This window comes from Nelumbo lutea, chromosome 5 (genome assembly GCF_056320005.1).
Source record: "Nelumbo lutea isolate HS-2025 chromosome 5, American lotus-T2T, whole genome shotgun sequence".
In the NCBI taxonomy this organism is placed as follows: Eukaryota; Viridiplantae; Streptophyta; class Magnoliopsida; order Proteales; family Nelumbonaceae; genus Nelumbo; species Nelumbo lutea.
Window position 1 is genome coordinate 64,057,182 of NC_142688.1, and position 21,586 is coordinate 64,078,767.

Consider the following 21,586-nt stretch of genomic DNA (forward strand, 5'->3'; position numbering starts at 1 on the left):
TGCACTCTCACTGATGGAAACCAAGACTACCGGTCACCGATTTCAATCATTAAGATTTGTTTTGTAAAATATATTTTATATGAGATATAAAAGTATATATATTATGGTTTCTAAAATGTTTGCAAAAGGTTTCAATTCCCGGGATCCATATAAGCAGAGAGTGCAACACTATTCCTTGTAGTCGAGGGAGAGGTCCTATCTTGTCGGGCAGTGTTAGATCATTATGGGCTGAGAGCTTAAGTGTAAGACCATTGAGAGTAATACCTGATGGGCTAATCTTGCATCTGCCCACAATCCCTGGGTATTACAAGGTGGCTTGGCCCAGGGACCACTTAGGGTAAATGTTGGGCCCATAGATCCCATTTGATGGGTTTCAGGGGGTGCACTGTCCATAGCAGTGTATTCGGCTTGGCCTTGTAACAAAGGCTGGGCCGAACCCATGTGGGTGATGTGTAGATCAATGCTTGGGTCCCACGCCATACAAGGAAGCCCAACTGGGCAGCAGTTAGGAAGGCTAAGTGAGCACATAAGCTTAATGGGCCTAAAGCCCATTTCGAACTGGACTAATTTAATAAGTTAAATATGGGTGAATTCTGAGATGGATCAGCAGACAGGATAGGGTCTTAACCCCATCCACTAAGAGAGTCCAGATCTGAATATGATTCAGATCTAGAAACCTTTTAATGAGATTAGGAGAAGGCTTATCTAATCTGCTGATGAGATGAGTGTTTATCCTTATCACCTAAAGGGATTTCTGATCCAAATAGGATTTGGATCAGCAACTCCTAATTGGATTAGGAGCTGATCCTTTAGGGTTACAAAACAAGGAGGGGGTGGTTGCCTTTAGAAGACACATACTCACATCCTCTTCATAGCTAAAAACACAAAAGGAAGAATTAAGCAACCCTGCAATTTTCTTTCTTGCCACCTCCTTGTTCTTGCCACCCAGTTTGCCAGTTCGATCTCCAATTGTAGGAGAAGTCAAGATTCGATCTTGACATCTGTTCTTTGTGAAAAGATTGATAGGAAGCTATGCTCACGTGCCATCCTACTATTTCTTGCAAAGGAGAGAGTTCTTGGAGAAGAACGCTGCTGATTCTGTTCCATCCTACACTGCGCTATCTTCAATGGGAGTAGTCTTTGGATCCTTCCTTGGGCGTGAACACCTTCATTGAGAGATAATATTTCTCAGTATCAGGTATACCTCTCTCATACTCCTTTTAGTTCAGATCTGGTTCAGTTTATGGTTCAAGATTGATCATTGAAAATATGATTTTCTAAATAGGGAATGCGATTCCTAGTTGAAGGGAGAGAAAAGTTTTTGAAATTCACCCCCTTCATTCCGCAAGGTTTGGGTGTCCATACGATGGACCTCTCATCCCTTCAGTGGTATTAGAGCCAGGTTCAAATCTTGAACCAATTTGTTTCAAATCTGAACCTGCGCAAATGGGCAGAAGGTGTTCTACCCGATTTGCGCAGATAAGGGTTTTGGGAAATTTGTTCCCAAAATTATGGGTGAATAATCTGAAATTAATTTTTATATAAATCTGATTATTGTTTAGAATTGTTCTTTATGATTTTCTTGATTTATGGGTTGTTAGTACAAGAGGAGATCGAAGTCTTGCTTTGCATTGGGAACCTACAATTTTATAGATTATGGATTATTTTATTACATTTGGTCTGTAAAATATTTTTTTTAGACTGAATGTATAGGTATTTGATTTGAAGTAATTATTAATAGAAATTAGGATTTTTATTTATGTTATTTTGGATTGAAGATGGCGGCGCAGAGAAGGAGACCTTGTAGAGAAGGAGATTTCACAGATGGGAGAATCGCCATATGCGATTTGCAGTTTGTGAAACTGCAACCTGTGATCTAACCTCTGTTTTGCTTGAAGGGTTGTGTGAACAGCCATGATAGACTGATTCTTGATTGTTCTTTTAACAGTATTTAATTTCTGATTATTTTCTTGAATTAAAGATATAATTAAGGATCAAACCCTAGACCCATTCGAACCAAGATTGGTTCAAATTGTTTGGACCAAATCTATGGTTCGATCAAGGCTAAAAGTCAGCCATAATTTTCCCACTAATGGGCCTGAGGATTGATAATTAATTAAATAGTTAATTCATCCCAACTTGTAAAGGCCCAGTTTTAAATGGTTAAAACTGCTAAAAGCCCACTTAACACTTAAAGCTATATGGGCCGAACCCATCAACCCTAATTCAGCCCATATAGCTAGATAATATCAATAGTTAATATTATGGATTTAAAATGGGCTTCAATTGGGCTTTACAAATAATTAATTGATTGGATCAATTTATCCTTGCATGAGATGTATGGATGTGTGATGTTCTACGTACATGGGCCATATGTGCTTGGCCCATGCTCAATCGACAGTGGCTCTTGCGCACACCATGGCTGAATGCACATCATTGCCAAGGTGTCCCTTTTGGTCATTGGATAACCTCCCACAGTGGTGGGCCCCACACCTCATGGAGAGGTTATGTATGGGACCCTAGCCGATTTGGGCCCACCAAAATCTGACTTTATGAATGTCAGTGGGAGCCACTTGGGTCTTGACCTAGATCAAACTAGGACGTAATTTATTGTTCCCTCTAGCTAATATGAGTGCATGTGATAGGGAGATTCATATGATGAACTCTCTAAAGGCCTTACATCATTAGCATGAGGATGGGTCCTTCAGTAATGAGGAAACACACCAGAAAATGGGCTATCCATTTGCTGTTGGGCTTGTCTGAGTGTTTCATAAGATGATAAAGGCGTCATAGACCGATGTGGGAGGGGCTTCACCAGAAAATGGGAACTCTCTCATGGTACCTTAGCTTTCACGAATATGATGGGTAAGCACTCACTAGATAGAAAGGTTTACCTGAAAATGGCTCTGAACCTTGTCTGACAGAGGCCAAAGGGAAAACTCATATGATGAGTGGATATGATCCATCACAGAAAGGTGGTGGGTTATCAGCTAAAACAATTGGCTCCATGCACCCTATGTGATTTCCCACATTTCCAGAGACAACTTGTAGTCTTCGTCACTGTGAAAGGAGGGAAATCTCAGAGATGAATAAATGGGAATGGAACGTAAATTAAAATCCATATCTATGTAATGAATATGAATCAAATTAGGTTGTGGACTGATGTTTGCTCTTTTATCAGAAAATGGCAAATGGACAATTTGCAAAGCATCTTGATGACAATAAGTTGAAGGGCCCAAACTATGCTGACTGGTACAAGAACGTTATGCTGGTCCTAACTTCTGAAAAGTTAAAAAAGTTGCTAAGAATCCTGCCCCAGAGCGTTTGGGTGATAGGGCTTCTGAGGCCCGAAGGAGAGACTATCAGGAATGGGAGGAGAAAACTCCCTTGTCCGGTGCTACATCATTGTCTCCCTGGACAACCCAATACAGAGGCTATTCGATCAGATCGAACTTGCTAAGGATATATTGGACAGTCTTAGGATGATGTATTCAGAGCAGAATCGTTCTACTCGACAGAAGGTCTTGAAACAGTTCATGACCGCACAGATGTCCAAGAGCCAACTAGTTCATGATCATTGTCTTCGGATGATGGGATACATCAATGAACTAGAGGCTCTTGGATCCCGGCTAGACCTTGTGACCCAGATAGATGCTATCCTTAATTATTTGCCACCATCCTTTAATCCGTTCATCATGAGCTATAACATGAACAAGTTGAATGTCAGCTTACAAGAGCTCAGCAATATGTTGCAAAGAGCTGAAAAACTGATTAAAAAGGATGAGCCTGTAGCTATGCTTGTTGACACTAGCAAAACAGGCAAGAGAAAGAGGAAGGCAAAGAAGCCTCAGAAGAAAGCCACTAAGGGCAAGAAGCAGAAGAAAGACAAAGCATCAGATGCTTGTCAATTCTGCAAGAAGACCGGCCACTGGAAAAGAAACTGTCTTGCTTACCTGGAATCCAAGAAAGGTAATTTTGAAACCTGTGTTATAGAAATCAATCTGTGGTAGCTTTTGCATCTTGGTGCATTGACTCCGGGGCTTCAACTCATGTGGGTAATTCACTACAGGGGTTCAAGGTAAGCAAAAGGCTGAGTGAAGGAGAAGTCACTCTCTACTTGGGGACTACTGCAACTGTTGCAGCTGCAGCCATAGGAACCATGGAATTACTTTTAAGAGAATGAACTATTGTACTAAAAGATTGTTTTTATGTAGAAAATTTAAGAAGAAATTTGATTTCTGTCTCAAAACTGGGTGCAAATGGTTATTCTGTCTTCTTTATTAATACGATTACTATTAAAAGAAATAACAGATTCATTGCATATGGGGAACTGGAGAATGGTCTCTATGTTCTACATCCTTCTTTAAAAACTAACATAACCGAAACTATGTCATCTGAAATCCGCAAGAAGAGAGCCCGTGATATAGTTAATCCCACATGCCTGTGGCATTACCGACTTGGCCACATCGGTGTTGATAGAATCACAAGGTTGGTAAAGGATGGACCTTTAGATTTTCTAATTGTAGAAGATCATCCCACTTGTGAGCCTTGCCTACAAGGCAAGATGACAAAACGACCATTTAACGGTGAGCTTGAAAGATGTTAGGCACATTTGACCTTATACATACTGATGTATGTGATCCCTTGAGTGTGAGGACACGAAATCAACACGTGTATTTTATCACTTTCACCGATGATTTTTCACGATATGGTTATGTGTACCTAATGAGACACAAGTTTGAATCCTTTGAGAAGTTCAAAGAGTTTAGAGAATAGGTTAAGAAGCAGTTAGGGAGAGAAATTAAAGCCCTTCGATCAGATCGAGGTGGCGAGTATCTCTCTGACGAATTCAGAGACTACTTAAAGAACAATGGGATAGTATCATAGTTATCTCCTCCTACTACACCACAACTTAATGGTGTTTCAGAGAGGAGGAATAGGACCTTATTGGATATGGTCCAGTCGCTTCTCAGACACTTAGAGTTACCCACATCCTTTTGGGTTTACACATTAGAGACTACGATTTACATGCTGAATCGGGTTCCAACCAAATCGGTTCCGAACACTCCATATGAACTTTGGACCGGAAAGAAACCAAGTGTCAAACACTTGAAGATTTGGGGTTGTCCAACACATGTTAAAAGAACAAGTGTAGACAAGTTGGAATCTAAGACCAGTCATTTCCTATTTGTAGTCTACCCAAAAGGCTCTGTAGGTTACCTATTCTATGACCCAAGTGAGCAGAAAGTGTTTTGCAGCCGCAGTGCACAATTCTTGGAAACCGATTACATCCTGGACACCCATCGTCAGGAAGTAGTTCTTGATGAGGAGAGCTCAGGAGCAATGGGAGATGTCCCACAAATTACAGGTAGTGACCAACCAAGAAAATCCACTCGGGTATCTAGGCCACTAGTCCGTTATGGTTATGACCAGGATAGTTACCTGGTGGAAACCTTGACTAGTGAGGAGGATCCCGTGACTTACGTGGAAGCTATGTTGGACATAGATTCCTAGAAGTGGGTAGAGGCCATGAAAGCAGAGATGGACTCAATGCAGACCAATGGAGTCTAGACTCTAATCGATCTGCCCTCCAGGGTAAAAGCATTCGGTTGCAAATGGATTTACAAGAGAAAGAAGGGCCTCGATGGTAGGGTTGAGACCTTCAAAGCTCGTCTAGTGGCGAAATGGTACACTCAAAAAGAGGGCATTGATTATGAGGAAAACTTTTCGCCTGTGGCCATGCTTAAATCCATTAGGATCCTGCTAGCTGAAGCAGCATTCCATAAATATGAGATTTGGTAGATGGATGTCAAAACTGTATTCCTAAACGGAGATCTGACTGAAGATATCTATATGTAGCAGCCGCAAGGCTTCATTGCTGCATTTTAGGAAAACATGGTATGTAAACTTAATAGATCCATTTATGGACTTAAGCAAGCTTCTAGAAGTTGGAACATCCGTTTTGACTCTACTGTCAAATCGTTTGACTTCAAGCAGAACCCAGATGAACCTTGTGTCTACAGGAAGTACAGTGGAGATAAGGTAACCTTCTTGGTTCTGTATGTAGATGACATTCCACTCATTGGGAATGATGTAGGGATGTTAATTACGGTGAAAGTATGGCTTTCATAGCAATTCTCCATGAAAGATCTTGGAGAAGCCTCCTATATACTAGGTCTTTGAGTCTATAGAGATAGATCAAAGCGGATAATAGGATTATCCCAATCTGCTTACATTGACAAAATTGTCAAAAGATACAACATGGAAAACTCCAAGAAAGGAAATGTTCCTTTCAGGCACGGAGTCACTCTCTCCAAGAAGATGTCTCCCAAGACTTTTGAGGGGATTGATGGCATGAAAGACATTCCCTATGTCTCTTCCGTAGGGAGCATCATGTATGCCATGCTGTGCACTCGTCTTGACATTGCTCAGGCAGTGAGTGTAGTAAGCAGATTCCAAGCCAACTCAAGGCAGGAGCACTGGACTACTATGAAAAATATACTTAAGTACCTTTGAAAGACAAAAGAGTTTTGTCTAGTATTCGATGGTAGCTCACTATAGATCCAAGTGTATACAGATGCCGATTTCTAGTCAGATTTAGATGATAGAAACTCTACATCTGGATATGTTTTCACGATAGGATTGTGTGCGGTTTGATGGAAATGTAGCAAACAGGGGTCCACTGTAGACTCCACGACCAAGGCCGAGTACATTGCCACAAGTGATGCTGCCAAAGAAGCCATGTGGAAGAAGAAATTCGTTAATGAGTTGGGAGTAGTTCCGTCTAGCACATCACCCATCCTGTTGTTGTGTGACAACAATGGAGCCATTGCTTAGGCTAAGGAGCCACGAGCCCACTCAAAGTTGAAGCACATTGAGAAGAAGTACCACATACTGTGGGAGATTGTTGGTAGAGGGGACGTCCTGATTCAGAAGGTAGCGTCAGTGGAAAATGTAGCAGACCCATTGACAAAGCCACTATCACAGAAAGTGTTTGAGAAACAAGTGGAAAGCATGAGACTCAGGCTTGTACCTGATTGGACCTAAGTGCTAGTGGGACCTATTAGATAGTTTTGTATGCCCTTAGCTTCAATCAGAATGATGTACATTATGAGTTTATTGTAAATGATTAAGAGTACATATTTGATTCATGTTCCCTTGGTAAGTTTCTATGTAATACCCTTAAACTGGACACTTAATGAGACTTGTGTTAGTTTAGAATGTTCACAGTCAGTGGGTCGGTCTGGGGAGACCTATCCTGATAAGGCTGACACTGTTGTATCACCAAGTCGGTTGGGGTGGCCTGTCTCAGCTGCTAGGGTTTGACCCTAGGCACATACAGTGTAGGATTAATTGAATCTTTGAACTGGACCAGATTTTCAGTATTGCCTTGGACCTTGGAGATTAATGGGCACAACTGGAAAGTTACACCCGACCCCTAGACTCGATTATGATACTGCACTTGGTGTCGGATTGGGTTGTCTTTGATGTACCAATCAGTGAGATCCTTAGCGGATGTCAAAACCTGGGTATGTTGGAATAGTCTGAGAATTCATCTGAGTGGGTGATCATAGTGACAGGATCAGCCCCTTTGTCAGACAAAGGTAATGATTGGGGATGCACTCTCACTGATGGAAACTAAGACTGCCAGCAACCTATTTCAATCGTTGAGAGTTGTTTTGCAAAATATATTTTATATGAGATATATTATGGTTTCTAAATTGTTTGCAAAAGGTTTCAATTCTCGGGATCCATATAAGCAAAGAGTGCAACACTGTCCCTGGTAGCCGAGGGAGAGGTCCTCTCTTGTCGGGCAGTGTTAGATCATTATGGGCTGAGAGGTTAAGTATAAGACCATTGAGGGTAATACCTGATGGGCTAATCTTGCATCTGCCCACAGTCCCTGGGTGTTACAAGGTGGCTTGGCCCAGGGACCACTTAGGGTAAGTGTTGGGCCCATAGAGCCCATTTGATGGGTTTTAGGAGGTGCACTGTCGATAGTAGTGTATTCGGCCAGGCCTTGTAACAAAGGCTGGGCCAAACCCTTTTGGCTGATGTGTAGATCAATGCTTGAGTCCCACGCCATACAAGGAAGCCCAACTGGGCAGCAGTTAGGAAAGCTAAGTGAGCACATAAGCTTAATGGGCCTAAAGCCCATTTCGAACTGGACTAATTTATTAAGTTAAATATGGGCAAATTCTGAGATGGATTAGCAGACAGGATAGGGTCTTAACCCCATCCACTCAGAGTATCCAGATCTAGAAACCTCCTAATGAGATTTGGAGAAGGCTGACCTAATCTATAGATAAGATGAGGGTTTATCCGTATCACCTAAAGGGATGTTTGATCCAAATATGATTTGGATTAGCAGCTCCTAATTGGATTAGGAGCTAATCCTTTATGGTTACAAAAGAAGGAGGGGGCTGTAGCCTTTAGAAGACACATGCTCACATCCTCTTCAAAGCTGAAAACACAGAAGGAAGAATTAAGCAACCCTGTAGAATTCTTTCTTGTCACCTCCTTGTTCTTGCCGCCCAGTTTGCCAGATGTGGGAGAAGTCAAGATTCGATCTTGACATCAGTTCTTTGTTAAAGGATTGATAGGAAGCTATGCTCATGTGCCATCCTGTTGTTTCATGCGAAGGATAGAGTTCTTGGAGAAGAACACTACTGATTCTGCTCCATCCTACACTGCGCCGCACCATCTTCAGTGAGAGTAGTCTTTGGATCCTTTCTTGGGCTTGAACACCTTCATTGAGAGATACTATTTCTCTGTATCAGGTATACCTCTCTCCTACTCCTTTTGGTTCAGATCTAGTTCAGTTTATAGTTCAAGATTGATCATTGAAAATATGATTTTCTAAATAGGGAATGCGATTCCCAGTTGAAGGGAGAGAAAAATTTTTGAAATTTGCCCCCTTCATTCTGCAAGATTTGGGCATCCATACGATGGATCTTTCATCCCTTCAAGATCTCCATTCAGGAACATGTTTTTGACATGCATATGCCAAATCTCATAGTCATAGTGTGCAACTATAACTAACAAAATATGTATGGATTTGAGCATGGCCACGGGCGAAAAGGTTTCTTCATAATTAACTCCTTTCTAAGTGTACTCTTTTGCTAAAAGCCAAGATTTATAGGTCTCAACCTTTCCATCAGGGCCCTTTTTTCTCTTGTAGATCCATTTGCAACCAATTGCCTTCACCCCAGGGGGTGGGTCTGTGAGAGTCCAAACTCCGTTGTTTTTCATCGAGTCCATCTCGACTTTTATGATTTCTACCCACTTCAAGGAGTCTATGTCCAACATAGCTTTCGTATAAGTCACGGGATCTTCCTTACTATTCATAGATTCAAACAAGTAACTTTCTTGAATATAGTCATTGTGAACTGGAGGTGTAGACACCCGGGTAGATCTTTTAAGCTGGGTATTATCTGGAACATGTGGGTTATCTCCCACTTCTCCTGAGTTCATTTCATCAAGAACAATTTTCTTATGATAATCATTCAAGATATAGTCTTCTTCCAAGAAACAAACATTTTGACTAATAAACAACTTTTGTTCACTCATGTCATAGAAAAGATACCCTATAGAGACCTTGGGGTAGCCTACAAATAAGCAACAACTGGTTTTGGATTCCAATTTATCAACACTTATTCTTTTAACGTGTGCTGAACAACCCCATATTTTCAAGTGTCTTACACTTGGTTTCCTACTGGTCCATAGGTCATAAGGAGTCTTAGGAACCAAATTAGTTGGAATTCAGTTCAACGCATATATTGCAGTCTCCAATGCATGCCCCCAAAATGGATATAGGTAACTCTGAATGGATGAGGAGTGATCAGACCATATCTAATAGAGTCCAATTTCTTCTCTCTGACACACTGTTTAACTGTGGTGTAGCAGGAGGAGACAATTGTGATATAATCCCATTATCCTTTAAGTAGTCATTGAATTCGTCAAAGAGATATTCACCTCCTCGATCTGATCGAAGGGTTTTGATGTGTCTCCCCAACTATTTCTTGACTTCTTGTCTAAACTCCTTGAACATTTCAAAGGATTTAGACTTATGTCTCATTAGGTACATGTAACCATACTGAAAATAATCATCGGTGAAGTTATGAAATAATGGTGTTGGTTCTATGTCCTAACATTCATGGAACCACATACATCTATATGTATTAGGTCAAGTGTGCTTATAGATCTTTTAGGCTTATTTGTAAATTGCTGTTTTGTCATCTTACCTTGGAGGCAAGGCTCACAAGTTGATATATCTTCTATAGTTAGAAAATCTAGAGGACCAACATTCACTAATCTTGTGATACGTTTTATATTGATATGGCCAAGTCGGTAATGCCACAGGCACATGGGGTTAACTGTATCACGTGTTCTTTTCTTGGGGATGTGTTATGACGTAATTTCGATTATATTTGTTTCTAGAGAATGATGGAGGACATAGAGACCATTCTCAAGTTCTCCATAAGGAATTTGTGAAGGGATAGGATATCCATCACATGGACGCCCAAAGATTGCGGAATAAGGGGGCGAATTTCAAAAATTTTTCTCTCCCTTCAATTGGGATCGAATTCCCTATTTAGAAAATCATATTTTCATGGATCATTCTTGAACCATAAACTGAACCAGATTTAAACCAAAAGGAGTAGGGAGGGATAATACCTGATACAGAGAAGCAGTATCTCCCAATGGAGGTGTTCACGCCCAAGGAAGGATCCAAAATCTGCTCCCACTGAAAATGGCGCAGCGTAGGGTGGAGCAGAATCAGTAGTGTTCTTCCAAAAGAACTTGACCCTTCGCAAGAAACAACTAGACGGCTTGTGAATACAACTCCTACCAATCTTTTCTCCAAAAGATTGATATCAAGATCAAATCTTGATTTCTCCCAAGAACTGGAGATCGAACTATTGTAGTTGGCAGTTGTAGGAAGGAGGCGGCAAGAGAGTATTTGCAGGGTGCAGAATTCTCTCTTCTAGTAATCTCAACTCTGAAGACAACGATCTCTGGATTGTCTTGTATGAAGGCTGCCGCCCCCTCTTCCTTTTATAGACTTAAAGGGATCAGCTCCTAATCCCATTAGGAGTTGCTAACCCAAATCATATTTGGATTAGAAGTCCCTTTAAGTGATAAGGGATAACCCTTGTCTTATCTGTAGATTAGATCAGCCATCTCCTAATCTAATTAGGAGGTTTCCAAATCTAAATCTCATTTAGATCTTGGACTCTCTAAGTGGATAGGGTCTGGGCCCAATCCTATCAGATGATCCATCTTAGGATTCGCCCCTTAAGTGACTAATCAAATTAGCCCAGTTCGAAATGGGCTTAAGGCCCATTTAAGGTTATGTATTCATTTAGCCTTCCAAACTGCTGCCCAGTTGGGCTTCCTTGTATGGCGTGGGACCCAAACATTGATTTATACATCAGCCACATGGGTTCAGCCCAGCCTTTGTTACAAGGCCTGGCCGAATACACTGTTATGGACTGTGCACCCCTTGAAACCCATCAGATGGGCTCTATGGGCCCAACACTTACCCTAAGTGGTCCTTGGGCCAAGACACCTTATAACACCCAAGGACTGTGGGCAGATGCAAGATTAGCCCATCAGGTATTATCCTCAATGGTCTTACACTTAACCTCTCAGCCCATAATGATCATACACTACCCGACAAGAGAGGACCTCTCCCTCGGCTGCAAGGAACAGTGTTGCACTCTCTCTTATATGGATCCCGAGAATTAAAACCTTTTGCAAATCATTTTGAAACCATAATATATATACTTTTATATCTCATATAAAATATATTTTGCAAAAACAAATCTCAATAATTGAAATCGGCTGCCGACAGTCTTGGTTTCCATCAGTGAGAGTGCATCCCCAATCATTACCTTTGTCCGACAAAGGGGCTGATCCTGTCACTATGATCACCCACTCAGATGAATTCTCAGACTGTCCCAACATACCCAGGTTTTGATCCCCGCTAAGGATCTCACTGAATGGTATATCAAAGACAACCCAATCCGACACCTAGTGCAATATCATAATTGAGTCTAGGGGTCGGGTGTAACTTTTTAGTTTTGCCCATCAATCTCCAAGGTCTAGGGCAATACTGGAAATCTGGTCCAGTTCAAAGATTCAATTAATCCTACACTGTATGTGCCTAGGGTCTCACCCCGGCAGCTGAGACAAGCCACCCCAACTGACTTGGTTGCACCACAGTGTCAGCCTTGTCAGGACAGGTCTCCCTAGACCGGCCCCCTGGCTGTGAACATTCTAAACTAACACGAGTCTCATTAAGTGTCCAGTTTAAGAGTATTACATAGAAACATACCAAGGGAACATGAATCAAATATGCACTTTTATTCATTTACAATAAACTCATAAAGTACATCATTTTGATTGAAGCTAAGGGCATTCAAAACTGTCTAACAATTTGTTATTGAATTTAATTATAATCTTATTATTGAATAAAACATAATAAGCATCCTTTCATAACTTAGAAACTAAAATCAAATTTTTTCTAAGTAACCTTACATAAAGACAATCTTTGAGTGTTACAATTCCTTCTCTAAAAATCAATTCTATTGTTCCTATAGCAATAGCTACAACAGTTGCAGTAGTGCCTAAGTAAAGTACCACCTCATCATTAATCATCCTTCTGCTTTTCTTGAACCCCTGTAATGTGTTACACGCAAGAGTGGAAGACCTAGAGTCAATACACAAGGAAGCAGAAGTAACCAACATAATGGTCTCTATGACAAGAGAATCGAAATTACCTTCTTTGTTCTTGTAGGATTCCAGATATTGAGAATAATTTCACTTCCAATGCCCAGTCTTCTTACAGAAATGACATTCATCGAAGGACTTGTCTCTCTTATGCTTTTTCAACTTGCCTACCTTCTTCTAAGGCCACTTCTTACCCTTCCTCTTTCTCTTGCTATATTTTCCACCTTCAACAAGCATGGCTACTAGCTTGTCCTTCTTTATCAGTTCCTTAGACTTTGTAACATATTGCTGAGCTCTTGTAAATTAACCTTTAGCTTGTTCTTGTTGTAGTTCATGACAAACTGATTAAAGGATGAGGGCAAAGAGTTTAGGATGGCATCAGTTTTGGTGTCATCATCAAGTTGGGATCTAAGAGCCTCTATTTCATTTATATAACCCATCATCCGCATGACATAGTTATAAACCGGTTGGCTTTTGGTCATCCCCATGGCCATCAACAATTTGAGGACCTCTTGCCTAGCAGAACGATTATGCTTCTCATACATCATCTTTAGACTATCCAAGATATCTTTGCAGATATTGATTTTATCAAATTTCCTCTTGATAGAGTTGTCTAAAAAGGTTATGACATTGAAGAAAGGGGAAATCCATCATATGAATGGCTGAACCATGCTAGATGGTAGGGAAAATTTTTAAAAATTTCTTTTTACCCTTTTGGGAATCACATTCCCAATTTTAGAAAAACTGCATTTTTCAAGGATTGTTCTTGCACCGAACCGGACCAGATCTGAAACCAAAAGAAAGGGAGAAGAATACCTTATACGGATTCCACATGTGTAGTACCCAAAGTGGGTGTTCACGCCCAATGAGGGTACCAAAACCAGCCTCCACTGAATATAATGTAGCTTAAGGTGAAGCCGGTTCAACAACGTAGTCCTTCAGCAAGAACTACAATCCAACAGCTTGGATCGAGCAAGGGAGATGAGCACGAAATAAATCTGATTTTTTCTTGCAAAATCAGATATCAGAACTAATCTGTATAAGTTCAAGAATGGAGGTCAAATTAGGGTTAGGGCGGCAAGAACAGAAGGAGAGAGAGAAAACTGAGAGTAGTGTGTAAACCTGGAGAAGTTCGCCCTCCTCTATTTATATACCTTAAAGAGTAGCTCTCCAAATCCAATTAGGAGCTTCCTAATCCAAATCTTTAATTGGATCTGGACTCTTTAAGTGGATAAGACTTATCCTCTTATCCTATCTACTAATCCAAGCCCATATCCATACCCAAATTCGCCAATGTCACATGACTGCTTTAAGCTATCATGTGACATCCTGATTAATCCAATTAATCATGGTCCCTAGGCCCATTAAGTAAGTGGCTCACGTCCCCTTTTAGTTGTTGGCTAATTTGACTCTCTTTATATGGCATGGGACCCCAACATTGACCTTACAAAAGCCCATTTGGGCTCAGCCTAGCTTCTGTGACAAAGCCTGGCCGAATTCATTGCTAAGCATAGTGAACCCCTGAGTCCATCAGTATGGGCTCTTATGGGCCCAACATTTACACTAAATGGTACTTAAGGCCAGCCATCTTATGAAGGCCCAAGGACAATGGTCTTAAGTGAGATTAGCCCATCAGGTATAACAATCCTAAATGGTCTTATACTTAACCTCTCAGCCCTTAATGATCAAACACTACAGACAAGAGAGGACCTCTCCATCAGCTGCAAGGTACAATGTTGCACTCTTTGCTCGGATGGATCCGAGGAATTAAAACCTTTTGCAAACCTTTTGCAAACCTTTTCATAAAACATATTATATACATATATAGGTGGGGCCCATTTGGCTTAATAGCTTTTTCTTGTATATACACATGCTTCTATATTACTTTTCTTTTATTAGAATAATAATTGCTTGTTTCTTAATGATTAGTAGATATCTGCTTATTGTTTTATTTCTGTGATTTCTTTTTTGTTTGTCCACACTCTTCACACACCATTTGCATTAAATTTTAGCATCATATTTTCTATTAGGACAGGGGCCAGTAGGTGCTAGGCCATTTGGACGGCACTGACAACCCACAAACCAGCCACCAACCTGAGAAGCCTATTTGTCCAATGTGTGGAGGTTTGAAGGTTGTCAACCTTGTTGGAACCACTGAGTCTAGGTGTCAAACCCTTCCCTCATGCATTATTGTCCACATGTCAACCTAGTTATTTAGGATATTGGCCACTTCCGCTTTGTTTGCTTGCTTACCCCTTTTGGAGCCCACATAAAAATATAAAAAATAATAAAAAATGAAACAAAAAATAGATAAAAATGTCAAGAGTCCAATAAAAATGAAATAGAAATAGAACAATAGGATAAATTATAGATAAATTAAAAAAAACATAAATGAAATACTAAAAATTTAAAAAAAAGGAGAAGAAAAAAATTTTGAAATAGGAGGGATAGGAAGGCTAGGCACAATTACACCTAGAAGAAAATCAAAGAAAAAAAAATAAAATAAATCTAAAACAACCAAATTCCCCCCCCCCTCCAAAAAAAAAAAACTAAAATTCAAGTCATTAATAAAAAAACAACAAAAGAGAAAAATAATAAAAAATTAAACATAAAGGAGCAAGTTAAAAAAAGAGAAAAAAGAGAAAAAGGTAGAACAAAAAGATAAAAAAGAGTAGGAAATGTTAGTTAAGCACAAATGCACACAAAAGGAAATAAAAATTAAGAAAATAAAAAATAAAAACTAAAAAATGGAAAAGAGAAAAAAAAGCACTATGATAATAAAAAAAAGAGAAAAAAACCTAAAAAAAAAAGAGAAAGGGAAAGAAACACACACAAAACAACCTCCTCTCTCCTTCCCACTCCATTTCTTTCTCTAGTTTCTGCTTTGGCACAAGTAAAAGGTTCTGCAGAAGAGGAAAAGAGGCAACCCAGTTTTGAGATTTGGGTCGTCGCCATTGATGATGTTTGAGTTGTTGGTGCTGTAGCAGTGGGTCGTTTGAAGTAGAGAAGTTAGGGCTCACTGTACTGAGCTTTGCCTCTTTGTGCTTCCCCTATTTTGGTTGAATCAATGGATGATTTGGTTAGAGTAACTAAGCTGGTAATGCTTCCCTGGTGGAAGAAGAAGAGGAAGAGCTGGATCAGTTACAAGATGGGGGTTCTTCGGAATTTGCATTTTCAGCGGTGCCCAGGTGGCGACAATGAGGGCTGGGATCAAATGCTAGAGTCTCCACCCCCCCCCCCCCCTCTTGAACCTCAAGAACTGATATCCTCATCTATTTCTCAGCCTAGGGAGACAAATGGAAAAGCATGAATGGATGATTCAGAAAGTACCATGTCCACTGTTGCTTAGTTCATTGAACAGCTAAGTTCCAACTTGTCATCACCTCATGAAAAGAGCTTATTACAACACAACTGCTTGATCTTTCTAAAATAAGAAAAGATGCAAGGATACTTATTGCTTCCCACTAACAGGCAATGTCGTTATTTATATCCATCCTCAGGAGTGGTGCACCTAAAGCCAAAGTGAATGTTGCTGCAACTCTGAGTGCTCTCTATAAGGAAGAAGTTACGGGTGAAGGTCCTGCTGGGAGGGTGCATATCACCATTGCTGTCACTTCTGAGGTCAGAATCAACTGAAGGGAGGAAGGCAGCTGCAGAGGCAATCTATGAAGTTTCTTCCAGTGGGTATGAAAATATGTCGCAGAAGATGTAGTTCCGACCCTTTGGGACCAGCTCAAGAACAAATAGGACAAAGTGGTTGAAGGTTTTGTTATAAGAGCCTTGAGGAATCTTTTGGCAGACAAGGATGGGTATTGAAGGGGCATGGAACCTTCTCATGGATGGGGGTACATGTTTTGGTTTGGTTGCAAGGACTGTGGGAGAGATGATATTGTTCCAATTGTTACGCCTTTTATTAAAGAGAACATAACAAAGCCAGATTGGGGACAGAGGGAGGCAGCCACTTATGCCTTGGGTTCCATCTTGGAGGGTCCAACACCAGAGAAGCTTACATCTATTGTTAATGTTGCTCTAAACTTTATGCTCAGTACATTGATTAAGGACCCAAACAACCATGTGAAAGACATTACTGCATGGACCCTTGGAAGAATTTTTGAATTCCTTCATGGTTCAACAGTGGAGACACCTACCATTACCCATGCAAACTACTAACAGATTATAGCAGAGCTACTTCAGAGCATGAGAGATACTCCGAATGTTGCTGAGAAAGCATGTGGTTCTCTATATTTCATAGCCCAAGGTTATGAGGATGTAGGGTCATCATCCTCCCCCCCTAACACCTTTTTTCCAGGAAATTGTTCAGGCCCTTCTCAATGTGACACAGAGAAGATGCTGGGGAATCTTGCCTCCAAACTGTTGTTTATGAAACTCTAAATGAATTGTTAGGTATTCAACATATGAGTCTGCTCCGTTGGTGGTGCAATTAGTTCCTCTCATAATGATGGAACTCTATCAAACACTAGAGGCCCAGTTCATCTGATGAAAGGGAAAAGTAGAATGAATTGCGAGGTCTTCTCTGTGGGTGCTTGCAGGTCATTATATAGAAGTTGGGGGCTTCCGAGCCAACAAAGTATGTCTTCATGCAATACGCTGATTAGATGATGAGCCTCTTCTTGAGGGTTTTTGCTTGCAGAAGTGCCACTATACATGAAGAAGCCATGCTTGCCCTTGGAGCCTTCGCTTATGCAACAGGTCAGGAATTCGACAAGTATATGCAAGAATTTTACAAGTATTTAGAACTGGGTCTTCAACATCTTGAGGAGTGCCAGGTCTGTGCTGTCACAGTTGGTGTAGTTGGGGATCTATGCAGGGCATTGGAAGATAAGATACTTTTGTACTGTGATGAGATCATGACACAACTCCTGAAGGATTTGTCTAGCAATCAGTTGCATCGGACTGTGAGGCCCCCTATATTCTCATGCTTCGGTAATTTTGAAAAGTACTTGATGCATGCAATACCCATGCTCCAGAGTGCAGCCAAACTGTCTGCCCATGCATTAGCAGGTGCTGATAGATAAAGAGATACCAGAGAGAGAATAGAAGACAAAAACTAATAGAATGGGAAAAACCAATTCATGATGGTTCGACCCTTGTATCTATTTATATACATTGAATAGCAGCTGGGATTACAATCAACTTCTATGTGATAAATACAAAGTACAACAAGGAAACTAAGCCAAGCCACTCAGTGGGATGAGTTTCCAGTGGTCTAAATTCAAGCTTCATGTTCTAGCAGACAGTTCGCTTGAAGGGGGCGTGTTAAGATAATGATGAAGAATCCTCGACGTGTTGGAGCTCAGGAACCTATCCTGTTATTTCATCAGTCAGTTTCCTTTCCTCAATGATTGTAACTGGCGCCGGAGTTGAAGGATTCTGGAGCGAGAGAGAGTCGAGTAAGATTTGGAAAGAGCATTCCAAACCTCTTGAGAAGACCGCAATCCAACAACCTGTGCCATGATGCTTTCGGTCAAGGATGAGATCAGCCAACTGAGTACTAACTGATCAAGCTGAAACCATCTCTCAAAGGTAGGATTTGGAATACTCCTCGACGGATCACTGGGATCAACGATCTCCTTGGGCAGAGCTGGAATGGGGCCATCGACGACACCCATCAGCTTATGGGTGTAATTAGTAGGAAGAAACTGGTTCTTCCACAGTAGATAATTTTCGCTGGTTAGCTTCACTGGGATGTAGTGGGTGATGTTTGGAAGCTGGGGCAGCCCAGTGGAGTTATCAACAGTCGATCTCACCTGGTTTGATGCAAGAGAAAAATCTCCTGAAGAGGCCATAAGGATGTTGGCTCTGATACCAAGATAAAGAGATACCAGAGAGAGAATAGAAGACAGAAACTAATAGAATGGGAAGAACCAATTCATGATGGTTCGGCCCTGATATCTTTTTATATACATTGAATAGCAATTTGGATTACAATCAACTTCTATGTGATAAATACAAAGTACAACAAGGAAACTAACTGATGAGATAACATGATAGGTTCCTGAACTCCAACACGTCGAGGACTCTTCATCATTATCTTAACACTGATGATGAAATAATAGAGTACGCCAATCTTCTAAGAAACGGGATCTTGGAAGCATACTCGGGGGTTCTCCAAGGTTTCAAGAATTCTCCCAAGACCATCAAGCTCTTAGACAGCTTGTGCATGGAGAAAGACATGGACGATACAGTGACTAGGTCGGCAATTGGAGTACTGGCCGATCTAGCTGTTATACTGGGTTGTAATGCAGCTTCCTTAATTCAGCAGTTTGTCTCAAGCAGAGATTTTTTAAATGAGTGCTTGTCATCTGATGACCATTTGATTATTGAATCTACCGAATGGGCGAAGTTAGCCATCAGTCGAGCCATGTCTGTTTGTGGCTGCTAGAAGCTAGTATTTTACAAAGTCCCTACATGCATTTGGGTGTGTTGAGTTGGGGTCCAAGATAGCATACCGTGTTTTGGGTTGTCGCCATTTTCACACTACAGTAATTGGGGTCATTGTCCACTAGCTCTTGGCTCAGCACCATGGAGTCGATCAGTGGGTGTTTTTTTTGGTTTGCATGCAGAAAGTGGGTGGTTATGACCCACTTAGTCTATGATAACTCTACAGAAGTGGGCAAGCCTCCCCTAACGGAAGAAATACATAAAAACGTTAAAAGAATGGTGTAGAGGGAATAAAAGATACAGAAAATACAAATAATAAAATGATAAAAATATTAAAAATAAAAAAATCCAAAATTCAAAAAAAATAAAAGAGAGTAATAAATAAATAAATAATAAAAAAATAAGAAGAAGAATAAAGAAAAGAAAATCAAAATCAAAATTTGTGTATACCATAATAAGTTAAAAAAGAAAGAGGAAAGAGAAAAAAGAGAGAGAGAGAGAAAGAAAAATGAGAAGAAGAGAAGGAAAAGAGAGAGGAAGGAAAGTTGCAGATTACAAATAATTTGTCATTGCATGCATGAGTCTCGAGCCCCAAAAAAAAAAAGAAAAAGGAAAAAAATAAGAAAAGTAAATCAAAGGAAAAGAAAAAGAAAAAGTACGTAAGTGAGTTGAAATAAAAAAAGAAGAAAAAAAAACAAAGGGAAGGAAAAAGAAGAATAATCAAAGATAAAAAGAAAAAACACCTAATAAAATGTTGTATGGTTTGGTTAGGATAAATGAAATCTTTGCAGGTTCTTGAATGAAACATGTGTTGGTTATTGATTGATTGCGTTCTTTCTTAAAATTGAAAAAGAATAATCTAATTCTGGCTCTAAACTTGTGGTAATCCAAAAAAATTGCTCATTGCAATTGTCTTAATCTGAATCAAATCTTTTCCTTAGTTTTGGCTTTTTGTGAAGGCCTTTCCTTAATTTTTATGTCTTTCACAATAAAGGTCTACTTCGTTTGTGTTGTATTGCATTTTGCATTTCTTTCAGCTTAGTTGGCTATAGAGGCATTAGCGGCTTTTCTGACCATAGAGCAATCCTGAGCCATCATCCTAAACTGCTCCTTATCATCCCAAATTTGCTCCTTTCCATTCTAATGCAACATAAGCCTAATAAACCAACACCCATCACACTCAGCTCTTTAATACCCATTCTTCATTAATACCCTTAGGCTCTTTGATTAGATAGCCAATTCATAGCAACCTACCCTCTTCATAGGTGGCCGGTCCACTCCCAGCTTCATGAATACTTCTTTATCTACCTAAGTGTTCACCCCATCTGGTTCTGAACTAGGGGCAGGCTGGTTTTATCATTGTTTTCTCAATATTTTGTTGACATTTCACGGTTTTCACATACATCTGAAATTCTGCATATCCCGCCTTAGTGGCCTTAGGTTAAATCTCCCATTTCATAGTCCTTAGCAGTTTTTTCATTCTCTTTAGTGGTCCAATTTTAATAAAAACAAAAAAGAGCAAAAAATAAAAAATAAAAAAGGAAGAAATCTACTAATCACATTTATGAGTTAGAGAGTTTCCTCCGGATCGTGACATCTAGTTCCAAGAAGGTCAGGACATCGGATTTAGAGTACAGCATGTGGTCGAGATCTGAGAATCCCAAGGAAGCATACATTGAGACAACACCAGCATTCAGTAAGCACAACATTGCCTTTGAGCATAGTTCCCATCTATAAGGTGAAAGAATGGTAGGATCCATCTAATGGATGCCAAAAAGATTGCAGAATGAGTGGGCGAATTTCAAAAATTTTCCTACCTTCTTCCAACTGGGAATCATATTCCCTAATTGGAATATAATATTCAAGGATCCTACTTGAACCATAATCAAACCAGATCTGAACCAAAAGAAAAATGGAGGAATTATACCTGATCCAGAGAAGTAGTATCTCCCAAAGTTGGTGTTCACGCCCAAAGAGGACACCAAGATCCGCTCCTACTGAAGATGACACAGTTGTATGTGGAACGAAACTAGCAGAGTGCGTCCTACACACTAGATTCTACTCAAGAATCCTCTGGAAACTCTGAGCACCAAATCTTTTTCAGTCTTTTCTACAGGACTGATGTCAATAGTTGATTTCTTGATTTTTTTCTTTTGCAAAGATCAAATCTTGCTAGAAGGAATGGCGGCAGCTGGAGGAGAACTCCTGGGACAAAGATGGCTGAATTGCTTCTCTTCTCTTTGAAGTGTGAATGAGATCTAATCTCAATTGTAGGATGCTTTCTTGCTTACAACCCTTGGTTCGAAATCTGATATTTCTTTCTTCTGGTTTCTCCTCTTTTCTTCTTGATTAAGAAACCTCATAATTAGGAGTTATCCCAATCCAAATCAGTATTTGGATAGGGGATGATCTTAATCCTATCTGCAGATTAAGTTAGCTTACTCCTGAT

The 21,586-nt window shown here is 40.2% G+C and overlaps 1 pseudogene; it reads left to right on the forward strand.

Annotated features, from left to right (window-relative positions):
* Positions 1-16,540: 16,540 nt before the first annotated feature.
* On the forward strand, positions 16,541-19,138 carry LOC148852728 (importin subunit beta-1 pseudogene; annotated as a pseudogene).
* The last annotated feature ends 2,448 nt before the right edge of the window (positions 19,139-21,586 follow it).